General features: G+C 39.8%; 1 long non-coding RNA gene across 2 annotated transcripts in view; it reads left to right on the top strand.

Moving 5' to 3' along the window:
* LOC141743679 (uncharacterized) overlaps window positions 1–13,768 on the top strand; it is a 120,519-nt gene that overhangs the window by 77,367 nt on the left and 29,384 nt on the right. For both annotated transcript variants that reach the window (XR_012587153.1, XR_012587151.1), the window contains exon 3: window positions 11,183–11,308. This is a non-coding gene — a long non-coding RNA (uncharacterized LOC141743679). The remainder of the gene's footprint in view (window positions 1–11,182; window positions 11,309–13,768) is intronic.

Below are 13,768 nucleotides of genomic sequence, written 5' to 3'. Positions count from 1 at the left end.
TATTAAATTCAGGAAAACAGTGCATAAATAGTCTTCTGCCACTATTGGCTGCCCTTTGGCAGGTTAACGAAAGTGGGTGTGAAGTTATCAGTTTAAGCAAGGAGGGAGCCTCGGGCTTGAGAGTGAGTTTCTGTTCCTGAGTGCAGGAATGGCAGCCGAAGGGCAGTTCCACAGACCTGCTTTTGGGTATCTCTGCACTGGTGGTCAACGTACTGGGAGAAAATTCTCCTTGGACTTATGTTCGCTTCTACCTAAACTTCCAAGGATAATGTGAAATGTAGTAATTTGTACTACAGGGAATACGAGGATAGATAAAGGAGTAATTTGCCATTTGTAGCAGATTAAATCGGGCTTTTAGTTCAGTCAAAACAGCTTGCAGATGAATGTTATAATCAGATTACCTGACACAGGGAGAAAAATTGAAGCTCACCAAAAGGCCTCCTCAGGTTGATTTCATGAAACAGAATTTTCAGTTTCTCCCAGTTGCTAAATGATTTCAGGTTTACAAAAAACACCCCCCCACACACATGGCTACCTCAAAGTTGTCTGTTGGAATTTAATGAAACCATTAGTATAATGCAATAGAATGATGGTGCTGCTATTCCATCAAAATCATTAAGGCATTTGGTCAACATGCAGTTAGAGTGGGGAAGAATACTTATGACAATTGTATCTTGAAAACTTAATAAAATGTTCTTGTAAAGTTATTTAGCTGAGAGTGTCTGGCAGCACAGTCATATATTTAAAAATGCTGGGTTTTGATTTTTGCTTTTTTTGCAAAAAATAGAACTTTTGTCTGCTCCTACATGCATATTTCTTATTTTACAATTTTGACTATTGAATGTCTACCTCTTTGCTTTCTTTCTTGGTTTTATAACATTGTGGTTTCTTAGTTAATCTCTGAATGCTATTTCTTCTGCTGCCACATTTCCATGGCCCATTCATGCCAACTGGCTTGAAAAGTTATCAAAACTCTTTCATTGGATGTCTTTCATAGCAGCAATCATGCCTGTCTGTTTCCTGTGTGACTATGTAATTTTATAAAAATATATTAATTCTGAACTCTTGCTACTTGCACAGCAAGCTGACAGTTTGCAAGTGACAGATCTGCTGAATAGCTTTGCAAATAGAAAAAGAATTTCAAGTATCTGTATAATTGCTTCAGAGCACCTTTCGTGTCAATGGGAGTCTTTTCATAGAGTGCCGTAATCTTTGGATCCAGCCTATATAGCCCATTAAATGCATTTAAAACATTGTAAGGGCATAATTAAGACTTGCAGTATCCCTGTATTCCTTGACAATATCTCCCTTTAAAGCTGTAACATCCTATTATCTGAAGTAGGTTCAAGTACTAGACGATCTTGACGTGCTATTCAAAATGGGTTTTGTCCTGTGGGAACAGTGGGCCAATCATGTCAAAACCCTTTATTATTAGTAGTTACAAGTGCTTTCTAAAACTGCCTCAGATGCAGTGATCTAAAAGATGAATCTGGCATCTTAAAAAGAGTCTCCCTGTTGACCGACCTTTTATAGCTCTCCCAACCAAGAACTCCTGGGATTGCAGAAGGAGTGAGTATTCAGGAGGAAACTACTACAGTTTTTTTCTGTTTTACTTTGACTGATGTCACATATGCTGAGGTCATATGCTATGGCTGTCCTGCAGTTCCAGAGGTGACAAAACCAGAGGGACACTGTTGTGAAACGAGTTTGGATTGAGTCGAGTTCAACAGATCAGGACAGGGTAGGAGAGGATGGTGCGGTAGCTCGCTTTGGTGATGGCATCACTTTGGCTGAAAATGGCGAACTCTTCTTTTGAGGGCTTTGTGCTGCAACAGGTAAAGGAAACCTCTTTAGGATTAGAAAATGCAAATATTTGTGCAAAGACTGAAAGTTCTTTGAGCCTAACATGGTTAGATCGCCTTTTAAGTAAGGCTAAAATATGGTGGTCTTTTTCTTATCCAGCTGAGTAGGCCCTTCTACAGTACACCAAGCAACTGTTCGGAGGTTGTCCTTTGTTTATGGGAACTTTTCTCTAGTCCTACAAAATACGTTCTTCCGGCCACAGGGGAATCCTCCTCTTTCTTACTGAGGTAATCCAAGTAATTTCTGCTAGGCTCTGTGGGGTTCCTCTGAATTTTTCAAGAACGCAGAGGAAAACAAAACCTGAGTTAGTCAAAGTGAGTTAAAGTCAAGACAAAACTGCAAAGCTGGTGTCGCTGACTGTTTTTTCAAGGTGGCAGCAGTTGGAGTGGTTGCGAAGGGATTGTAAAGAGCATGTTATAAACCAGTTGAAGTAAACATGGTATTTTAAAGTAAGCAGGTATAGTGATGTCAAGTTCTTGATGTGGCTAACGATTTGAAGAGGTTTGAAGGTAAGAGTGTGGTGTTTGAAATGAATGGAAACAGCAATTATTTACAAAAATAAAATTAAAAAAACCCAACAAAGAACGCCAGTTGCAAATCGGCAGTCACAACTCTCACCAGGCATCAGTTCCAAGGAGCTGCTAATGAATTATTAAACTGAACTGTGGCCCTGAAAATCGATTTTTAAAAAAAGAGTGGGGAAAATGACACCTCTTGAACAATCTGAAATAAATGTGACAGTCATCAACTTTGAAAATGTTGTGAGGCTATTAGGAAGATACAATCTGATTCATGCATTTCTACATCAATTACATGGTTTAAAGTAAATGTAAAGAGGTTCCTAATTAGTTCTTTGTGCAACTGTCAGGCTGCTTTTTACTTTATTTATTATTATGCGTTTGGTCTGTGGTAGAACACCAGTGATTACAGCTAGAAACTTAGAGTGAAGGAAATAATTTGAAATGCGCTGAATGACTTGAAAACAGTTAGGTATGTGCTAAATCGCACTTATCTTGGGACTAGGACTGGGCAAAGGACTCATGCTGAAAGTGTTTTTTCTAAATGTTTAGGTTATTTTGTGTTTGTTTTTTTTTCCATAAAACACTCAGAAAACTTTTATTAATCTGGAGAATTAAATAATAAGTTTAAATATCACTTCTTTTAGGAAACTTGGTACAACACTTTGGGCATGCATATCTCTGAAAACCAAAACACACACACACACACACACACCCCCCACTGCGTATGCCATCTCTGTTGCCTGTATGAAGTGTCTGAAATAATATTTCTGTACACAAATGTGTCACTTTCTATCTGTGTAGGTTTAATCTGAGTTTATTTTCTGTAACCTTGAAATAATAAGATAAAACATACCCCAGTGCAAGCTTTGAGTAAAAAAAAAAATAACAAAGATAAGAGTTTCTTGAGAAGACCATAGTTGCACCATCAACTGGAACAAAATTACCAGTGTGGTTCCAAAGAGAAAAGAACATCTTATTCCCCCAGGGGGACAGCTGGAGATCAAAGAGGATCCTTATCTTCACATAAAAGTCTCTGCCAGAGCACAGGCAGGCGAGCAAGTGAGGACCACCTGAGGCAGAGAGAATAATTACACGGGTATCAAGTTATGCTGCTTCTCCTCTAAAAATGATGGAAGTTACTTGAGTTCATGGGGATAGGAAGTGTGAGAAAACTCTGCAAGCAGTCACGGTAACTCTTTGCTTAATGAGTAAATAAAACTACTATGTTTTTGGAAAGGCTTGGGTTACTGTGCACATGCGCTGTAATTCTTACCTGAATGTGTCCCTACGATGTGTTAACACTGGTTGGAATTGCCTGGCATGTGGAATTTAATAAAAGAGATAATTGTAATCCCGTGGCTCCTCTGCCAGGAGAAGCACTGAGTAGTTCTTAAAAAAGCAAAGCACAGAATCCCACGCTTGTCACGGAGGGGAGTACTAATGCACAGCTTTCCCTGTAACTACGGTGTCCTTTGAACTCAGGTAACACGATGCTTGTGATGAGTTTGTTTGTTCTAAAGCCGTTAGAGAAGCCACAGAGAATATCAATACACCAGGACTTAGCTCTAAAATGAATTGAATGGAACAAAAATTTCTGGCTAGTGTTTAACTAGCATGGGTTCGATCTCCTTTCACAAAGCAGTGTAGTGATGAACATCTCAGCTGAGGTGATAACATTTCAGTTTCTTTGAGTTTTCCAATGTTAGGACTAGAGGAATTGTTTTATCTTTCCGGGGAAAAAAATGTCCACTGTCAGTTAAAAAGCTGCCTCCTCCTCCTACCAGGTATAAAAGCCTGCACTGAGAGAGCAAGAAAGGCCAGGCCTTGTCCTGTGCATTCTCTTTCCAGTGTTTACTTTTCCAGTCACTTTCAGTAAATCTAAATTATTATTTTTTTAGATGAAAGCCAGTTGTATTTTAGGAAAATAAGAAACTTTAAATACCATTGAAAAAGTATTTTATTTCTAAGATTGTAGCTGAAGTTGTCAGGCCAACTGGTGAGCTTACAACGCCTTTGACTTCATTAGGCTTTCTCGATAGCGTGGCTCGTAACAGCTCGTTATGCACTGAGCCGCTTGTGCTGCACGTTCATCAGTGGGGTGCAGGTGCCCAGCTGTGCGGAGTCTATAGGAATGAGGACTAAGGATGCTGTGTTTTCTACCTACTAGTTCTGTATTCCCAGATATCCAGGTTTTAGATGTACCTACTACTTAAATTAGTGTGTGGTACTCATAACATTTGCTTTATATACCGTTATTACTGTATAAATCTATATTACAACACTTCAGTTTTCTATAAATAGCTATGTCCTGTGGTTAAAAGAGCAGATACAATGCCTTAACTGTGATTTTTGTTCTGCTTAAAAAAAAATGTGAAAGATGAATAACTGATTTCAGGTTCCATGTAGTTGCTTATAATTGCTCTGTAAATAAAAATAATCCCTTCCTTTAAAATATTCTTTTTCTCAACTGTGGTCTTTGCAGCCAAGCACTACATCTTATTTTTATTTGTTCCATGCTGTACAAGCTTTAATTTCTTGGGAAAGACATTTCTGTTTTGCTGTGTTCTTCAGTGAGTTCTACAGATGATCCATGAGATAGAACAAGGAAAAGGGTGAGGGTCATGTTTCTTCTTCTTTGAAAAAGTAAATTAGGGATGGAAAAAATATGGACATATGTACAAGGTTATGTGATATGTGAGAAACGTGCATAATTCATTGGGAAATGTTATAACAGAAAGGATATACAGATATGGCTTTTAGTTGCACCAACAGCTCCACAGGTAAACTTGGATTAAATTTCCTTGTGCTGGGCCAAAGCTGCCAGGATTCATAGCCTTCACCTTGCCTGGAACATGGGGCAGCACTGCAGTCTACAAAGAGAATAAAAACTCTCCAAAGTCATTGCCTGCAAGTCCCTGTTTTTTCACATTTCAGGTTGTGTAATTTAAACAATCTCAAGCGTGTTTTCTGAAACGGAATGTTTGCAGTTCAGTTGTAGTCATGTCTGGGGTAGCTTAGAGGATTGCCCATCAGACCTCCTCCTCCTTGCTTGTCTTTGACTAGGGCTGCTCGGATTCATCTCTTACTTTTCAATAGCAGGTGTTGGGTTCTTTTTGATGAAAACAAGCAACAAAGCAAACCATAAGCCTTACAGACTTTTTTTTTTCCTTCCGTGTGTGGTAGCAAAAAATCTCAAATTTAATTGAGTGTTTTAAAATACAACGTGGTTTCTGAGAATTGTTTGGGTTTGTTGCAGGGAAGACTTGGTCCGTCCTCTACAAACTGCAGCTGAGAGCTCTGACTCTCAACTGGTGCAAATCAAAGTGCTTCGCTGAATTTCATAGGGCTTTCCTCACCAACTCCAATATCGCCCAACTCCTGTCTCAGGAATTACTAACAAAGTATTAAGAAAAGCCCACCTCAACATGTTTTTTCCTCCCCCCCATCTCCTGTACTTGCTGCAATAGAAATAAATCTAAACCCTTTTTAAAGCAGGGTCATTTAAGTTCCTCAACACAAGGTAATAAAATCCTTTACAGGCTTCTTCCAATATCACCAGTGCAAAACTTCTTTCTTGGTAATCGAGCTCCATTGTGCTTCTACAGAGACAGGAATATAGGTTGATAACTGCGAAGGTCTGAAAGAAGAATTTTGCTTGGAGTAGATGAAGAAGTTAACTAAAACCGTGCAAAAAATGTTCCATTGTTTTAATTATCTTTGTGGTTTGGTGGTGGATATTGCCCAAAGTCCAGTAGAAACTCCGCAGTAGGCAATTTTATTCACATCATACAATATATATGGAACTTCTTCCTTCTGTCTTTTAAATTATTTTTAACTTGTCTCTGGGAGTTGTGTTAGAGAGATGAAAATATATGTTATTTATTCAAGTTTTCAGCTAGGTACGTCTACACTGCACTGATGACGTGTTTGCTTTTGTTGTGTTAATCTGCTAGTCATTGCAGGCAGAACTTTCCCTGTCCTGACTTTCCTCTCTCCCGGACGACTCAGAATGAGCAAGCACATCTCTTCTCCAGGCAGAAGGTCCTGCTGTGAACTAGCTGGACAGCCTGGATGTCACTCTGCAGGCTGCAGTGTCCATCTCAGCACTCCTGAGAGGACGAAAGTAGCTATTCTTACATCTGCTGTTGGCAATATGTGCCAGCACAGCTTCTTTTGCCCTTTCCTATGGAAGTTATTTTTGGTTATTTTTCTTTCACTGCACTGGGAAGAACATAGACATGAAATTTCATCTGAGATGCCTGAAAGCTGAATTCGACGTGTCTAAATATGCAGCGGGTGGATGGAAATTTTCATTGGAAATGAAATTTTCCATAGGTCCTTCTGACACAAGATATAAGTATATTTTGAAGCTAAATGTTGTGATCTGGAGTGCAACTATGGCACGCAGAATTGTAATTTGGATGATGATTTTTAAGAGGAAAATTGTGGTGAAGGCTCCAAGTTCGATCCTTTTGGTTTATGCAATGGAAACGTTCTTCTCAGAGCTGCTGTCTTCCCTGGTTCTCAAGGCTATTAAAAGGCAGAAGGAAGTAGGCAGTGTCTTAATGACTGTTCAGAGGTTACTGTATGTTGTGTACATATATACACCTATACACACTCTTTCTCAACAAACTCCTGCGTGAATTTTCAGTACTGTGGTACCAGAATATGTGTTATCATAACCTTGCCTGCGTGTCTTCACCTCTGTGGCCTTTCTACCTCTGACGTTTCTCAGTACTGCAATATGCAGTTCGGAGTGGCAGACAGTGAGACGAGGCGCCTTCTCTGCTCTGTTTTAGCTTTCCTTTGCTTCCCATTCCAATTCAATGTATAGTATATCAGCTGTGATACAGAAATATCCAAGGCTCCTTTTTTTGAGGGTGTGTGTTATCAACTGCAACTGCAGTACCAAGGGACTACCCACTAAGGCAAGTTCTTGAGGCAGTTCGCTGATTGTAATTATTGAAAATAAAACGAGTCATGTGTGTTTGTCATTTTTCACCTTGTGTTTTGATGTACCCAGGATCATTTTTCCTGGCTAGATTATAGAAAAAGGATGATTAGTCTGCCTTCGTAACAGGATACACAGAAGTTGCATTCCCCCGGTGTGTCCTAGGTAATATTACTTACAAAAATGATCAATATTACCTTTAGAATTGCCAATGACAGAAAATCAGCTGTTTGTTTTGGAAACCGTCCTAGAAGTCTATGCTCTTAAATGTCTGGATCGGTGTGTCTAGTGAAAATTTTTGTCTACTGTGTTGTAGAGTTCCCTGTCAAAGTTTTCTTCCGCATTTTTTTTAGTTTTTCCTTAACTAGCTTTTCGGTTGTTCTCCCGGTGTCTTCTGCACCACCTGTTTTCTGGTACTGGAATTGTTCCTTGTGGTTCATCTCTGAATCCTTTCTAACTTACGAACTTTAACACTGTAAGATACGTTATTCCAGTACCGGTCATGTTGTAATAGTTTCCTCACCACTCTGACTCGATTCCTGTGCTTGCGCATGCACAGACCACAGTAATCTGGTGGTGAAAAGACTGGTCAGTTGCCTTCTCATTGTCTGATGGAAGATGTTGGTGTCTCCTTCACATCTGTTCAACTGAAAAAAAAAAAATTCTTCCCAGAAAGAGTGGTCAGACACCGGAACAGGCTGCCCAGGGAGGTGGTGGAGTCACCATCCCTGGATGTGTGTGAGAGTCGTTTAGATGTGGTTTTGGGGGATGTGGTGTAGGGGAGAACTTTGTAGAGTGGGGTTGATGGTTGGACCCGATGACCCCAGGGGTCTTTTCCAAACTAAATGATTCTATGATTCTATTTAGTTACAACCACATGATTACTAAAGTTAGCACAGTTATCCACGGGCTTAAACATCTGCAGGATCTGGGCATTTGCCCTGCTCCCCTCTCCTCTGAAGAATATGGCTTTGTAGTATTTGAAGTACCGTACTTTTTTTTTTTCCTTTAAGCTCTGTTTTTGTTTCTAGCTTTATTCTTTTCCACTTCTAGTCATAAATTCCTTTTCCCAGATTCTCCTTGACCCTCAGCATTTTTCATTTATGGGCTTTCTAGTTTCTTCTTGACTAATCATCTTGTCTTTTGTAATAGCCTGAAGAATTTTAGCCAAAATGCCATTTTTAATCTCATTTTCTCTTTCCAGCATGCGTTTTAGTAATCCTCTTTTCTTATACTACTTGCAATTAATGTATCCCATTAGTGTCCCAGACTATCAATGTTTCATTTGCTCAAAGGATTAATGTTGAAAAATGTATTAGCACTAATACATAGTAAATGAGAGGGATTCCACTTATGCCTTTGACTTCAGCATGCTCACTGGAAATGAGGATGCTGGCTCTACCTGGAGTCCTAGCTTGAATGCGTATAAAACATAAACTAGGACTGTTTCTTTGTAGATGGATTCTCTCAAATGTTTGCTAAAACTCATTTCCAGCAGCAGTCAATCTTCTCTGTTGAGAATCCTCTCTGGTTGTGCACCACGTGCTTTATGCTGATAGTCTTTGCCAAATCAGCCTGCAGAAGCAAAAGTTAACAGTAATTGATGAACTATATTGTGTTGAGTTACCTTTATAGCTATAGTTTTGAGAGTAAAGCAGAGTACAAAAAATAGCTTTCTGGTGTCTTTGGGCGTCTTCAGTTCTGGCCAGTCGTTGGCAGGAGCAAGACAAGCCTTCGTAGGGATTATGCATTGTAAGAACGGTTTGCTGTGGAGAAGTCAGGCACCCAAAGCGCATCCTTGTCCAAGCAGGTTTGAGCCAGTTCTCTACCTTCTTGAGAACTACATTACAAGATGTCAGCGTAATTTGTTTCCTGGTCTAGATTGAATATACACACACACACACACTCATTGTCACATGTCTTCCATTGATCTAACAGATATTTTGGATGCCAGCGTAAAACAATAAATTAGCTTAATCTGTGCTTGTGTCTTACCTGTGGCCATTACTGTTTTTCCCAACCCACAAGGACAACACACTATTTAGGCAATTGCTATTTTTTTTCTGGGCTAACCAAACACTGAAGTGTAAGGATTTTTACTACTCATTGTATTATATTTATACTGTAGGAATGTCTTGAAATTGATGCATTCTTTGTTATGCTTTGTTGCGGACAGAATCAGTGTCTTTTACAGTAGAAGCAGGCCCTACTGTTGATAGTGACCCGGACTTTGCCGGAATTTAAATGGCATTTCCTTCCTGCCATTTCTTGGACTCTGTTGATGAATATGCCAGTGCAGTTCCAGTTTCATAAACTGTTCAGCTTATAGTCGATTATAAATGAAATTAACTTGAACTGCATGAATTTTGACAACAGTTTGCTTGGGTTTGTAGTTGTACATTTCTGAAAGACAGCTTCCTAATTAAAATATGGACTTTATTTGTAAAATGTTTGTTTCATTCCTGCTTACCATATATGCATGGGAAAGAAGGAGGATCCAGGCAACCACAGGCTGGTCAGCCTCACCTCAGTCCCTGGGAAGAGGATGGCTTGGGGAATATTATCAATTTGTATAAATACCCGATGGGAGGAAGCAAAGAAGGTGCATCCGGGCTCTTCTCAGTGACAGGACAAGAGACAATGGGCACAAACTGAAATACAGGAAATTTGAAAGAAAAAGGTGATCAAACATTGGAGCAAGTTGCCCAGACAGCTCGTGTAATCTCCATCCTTGCAGATACTCAAAACACAACTGTGTGCAGTCCTGATCTCCTGTGGTGGCTTACCCTGGTTTGAGCAGGTGGTGTTAGAGCAGATGAGTAGATGATCGTAATGGAATGAAGCCGTGTCAGGGGAAGTTCAGATTGGACATCAGGAAAAAGTTCTTCTCCGAGAGGGTGGTCAGTCCCTGGAACAGGTTCCCAGGGAAGTAGTCACGGCACCAAACCTGTCAGAGCTCAAGAAGCCTCTGGACGATGGTCTTAGTTATAAGGTTTAGTGTTGGGCAGTCCTGTGAGGAGCAGGGAGTTGGACTTGGTGATCCTTATGGGTCCCTTCCAACTTGAGATGCTCTATGATTCTGTGGTCTCCAGCTGACCCTTCCAAGCTCAGGGATTCTGGAATTCTGTAGTTGTTCCTATGATGTAGACAAGACATTTGAAGTGGATTTTTTATAACTGATGAATCCTTAGTGTGGATAAGTAGATTAGCAAGTGTGAACAGAAGCAGTGGGAGACAACCTCCTGGTGCTGTAGTAACAGAGTTCATTCTGTGAAGGATGAGAGCCCTGGTGCACCAGGATGATTTTTTCAGTCGCTTGTGTTGCCTGCATGATCTAGTTTAGACTGGAAATAGGAAACAGTTGCTTCCTTTTGTCATATGCCTCTTTCTGCCTGACTTTTAACATCAGTTCTCTCAAAAAACAACCCTCAACTAGAATATTTGAGGTTCTTGTGCTTCAGTGGTCATAAACGGTCTGTACAATGTCATTAAAAAGAATAAGTTGCTTACAGGTGAAGACATGGTTGACATCAGGCAGTAGATACCCTTAACATTTAGAAGACATTTCAAACTGTATCCAAAAGGAGTCCAGTCAGGGTCTGAATTGTGTTTTAGCCTTATAACTTTATTCTTACGTATGAGGATTGAGAGTGGCCAGATGGGCAGTTTCAACCATAACACCCGCGTACAAGGTGATCTAATTCTGCAAGCCGGTGAAGGTGGTGTAAGTAGCAGAGCTGAATGGAAAATGAAAATAGGAAAATTCGGGAGCAGGTCAGAAAAGTGGCTTTGATTTTTAAAATTATTATTGATGTTATTAATTGATGGTTGTGTCTCTTCCCAGCAGGTATTGTTGAGAAGAGTGTGCTCCTCTGTCACGCAGAGGAAGGAAGATGTATTGTTGCCATCACGTGTGATTTTAAAAAGTACCTGCATTTAGGAAAGAAGAAAGAATTCAGAGGAAGATTGAAAGGTACTTATTCTCCAAAGTTTATACGCATCTTAAGTTTACATGCTTTCAAAGATGTTCGTTGGCTTCACAGAGCATGAAAGCATGTGCATGAGTGTTTCGTTCTCTGAGATTGAAAACTGAGGTGGTGCCTTCGTTCAACCATTAGCTAAGCTGCTAAGGCATGTGACAGGGCTATTCCTTCTTTTCTCTCAGTTACCAATACTTGATGCTTTTCCTTGTTCATAAATATTTACTGCAGAATTGTTTCTTAAATAAACTTGAGATAGGCAAGACCTTTGCTCTTCAGTGAATGCCATGATATATAATTTTGGGGAGCAGATTCTCAGCAAGTTTTAGGTTTTGTGTCTGGCTGGATTTCATAGACAAGTACCACTTTCCGTATGTTGGGAATTTGGACTTTTCTTAGTATTCTACACACTGTTTGAATGATTTCCAAGCCCTTCCGCTCACAGATTTCAAAGTTGGCTTGGGTGTGCAAAGAAGTCGTTTGGATCCTCTTCAGAACAAGGACATTATGTGACATACAGAGTATTCTAGATAGTATTGTTGAGTATTCTTGTAGATGAGTCCTTTGTTTTGTCAGTCTTTCAGTGAGTTACATTAAATAAAAATCTTCAGTGAGTTAATCTATTATCTTGCAAAATGACTTGTTTTATGAATGTAACCCCATTACTTAATAAGAAATAATTTTATGCCAACCTCAATGTGCAGATTGTTACAGATCTTGCAGTTGCCACTAATTATCCGATACAAAGATAGTGCAGAATTTATGGGTGTTGATGCAAGCTGTTAACTGGGTGTTAAGGCAATGTTGTTTCATATTGTTCAATTAGTGGTATGTTGACATTGGAAAATAATTGAAACAATTTGGAGGTCACTTTTAATGGTCAGTTACTGTCTCTTGTCTTAACTCATTCCTTGAATAAAAGTTGACATCATTTTCTGAAGCAATACAATATCCTTAAATCACTGTGATTGTTCTTGTTATCACTATTGTCCAATTAGCATTTGATTTTTTTCCCTTAGATATGTTAAATGCCCTAGTTTTCATTTAAGACTTCTGTTGCTTTTCCCATTTCTGCTTTAATTTTTCTCTCCCTCCGTTAAACCTTCTTTTGTAAACTCTGTTTTGAATACAGCCCATTATGACTTGCATCTGGTATAATTGCCAAGCCACTCTCCATGATATTTTTGAAAAGCCATGGCGGTCAGGTGAAGCCCATGGTGAATGGAAAAAGGGAAACATTGCACCCATTTTTAAAAAGGGTAGAAAAGAGTGCTTAACGCTTACATAGAAATGCTGCAGAAATTCATCTTCATGGTGACTAAGTTGTTTTCTGGACCTTGCTGCAAAGGGGTGTACAGTAAAAACACTTCTTTCCCTGACATGCTGCCTCTTCTTAATTGACGTCAGGAAATCAAGCACTTCCAGGAAGTGGGACGAGGCAAGCCTAAATTAAATTTGTCATTTATTTCTGGTATTACGTTAAAAGCTTGTATTGATCTCTCTCGAAGGACTGATATTTAAAGGGAAAACTAAACAGTTAATGGCATTACTGAATTAACTAATATGGAAAGATAATGGTTTGTATTATCTGCAATCTCGATTACAGGAAAAGAGTAGTTCTAACATTTTGTATCTATCTATTTATGATAAGAAGCAAAGTCCATTTTTTCCCCTCCATTTTTTTTCCACTACAGGAGAAGTGATTTTTTTTGTTGTTGGTGTTGTAGTCCTTTCTCTACCTTGTCAATATTGATTAGAATTATTTTATGGTAACTCTTGTATCAGCAGGTTCAAATGGGGTCAGTATCCTTCTGTGTTTCTTCCTTACACGTACGGTGGCAGAGAGAACGCATCTGATAGAGAATTTAGATTTCCAGGCATAGTGATAACGGTATGTAGCGGAATTTTGTTTGTAGGTATTAATCTAAACCAGAGAATTTGTTCAGTGTTGGCCAGTGTTCAGTTTGTATCAGAATCAGGATTACACCCAGTCCTCCTCACTCTGAATGTATTACCGTTGCTGCAGTATTTTTAACTTTCTTACTTAAAATACATGTGTGTATGCATTCACACATGTGTGAACAGACATGCTTGCATTTCAAAACAATACAATTCCCAAGACATTTGATAATAAAGGCAAAAAATTATTCCTACTGGTATATGGTTTTTGGACAAGAGTGACGTGGAGTAAACAGACGTAACAGAACCTGACAGCTCAGGCTCGTTCTCTGTGGCGTGTAGCTGCAGGGGGGGGAGGGTTCTGCTTCTCTGCTCCGCTCTGTGAGACCCCCCTGCAGCGCTGCCTCCAGCTCTGGGGCACCAACAGCAGAAGGACACGGAGCTGTTGGAGCGGGGCCAGAGGAGGCCCCGGAGATGCTGGGAGGGCTGGAGCCCCTCTGCTGCGAGGACAGGCTGAGAGAGCTGGGGGGGTTCAGCCTGGAGAAGAGAAGGCT

The sequence above is a fragment of the Larus michahellis genome, chromosome 5 (assembly GCF_964199755.1).
Source record: "Larus michahellis chromosome 5, bLarMic1.1, whole genome shotgun sequence".
In the NCBI taxonomy this organism is placed as follows: domain Eukaryota; kingdom Metazoa; phylum Chordata; class Aves; order Charadriiformes; family Laridae; genus Larus; species Larus michahellis.
The sequence above is the reverse complement of the archived record's forward strand: the minus strand, read 5'-3'. Positions and strand labels throughout refer to the sequence as shown.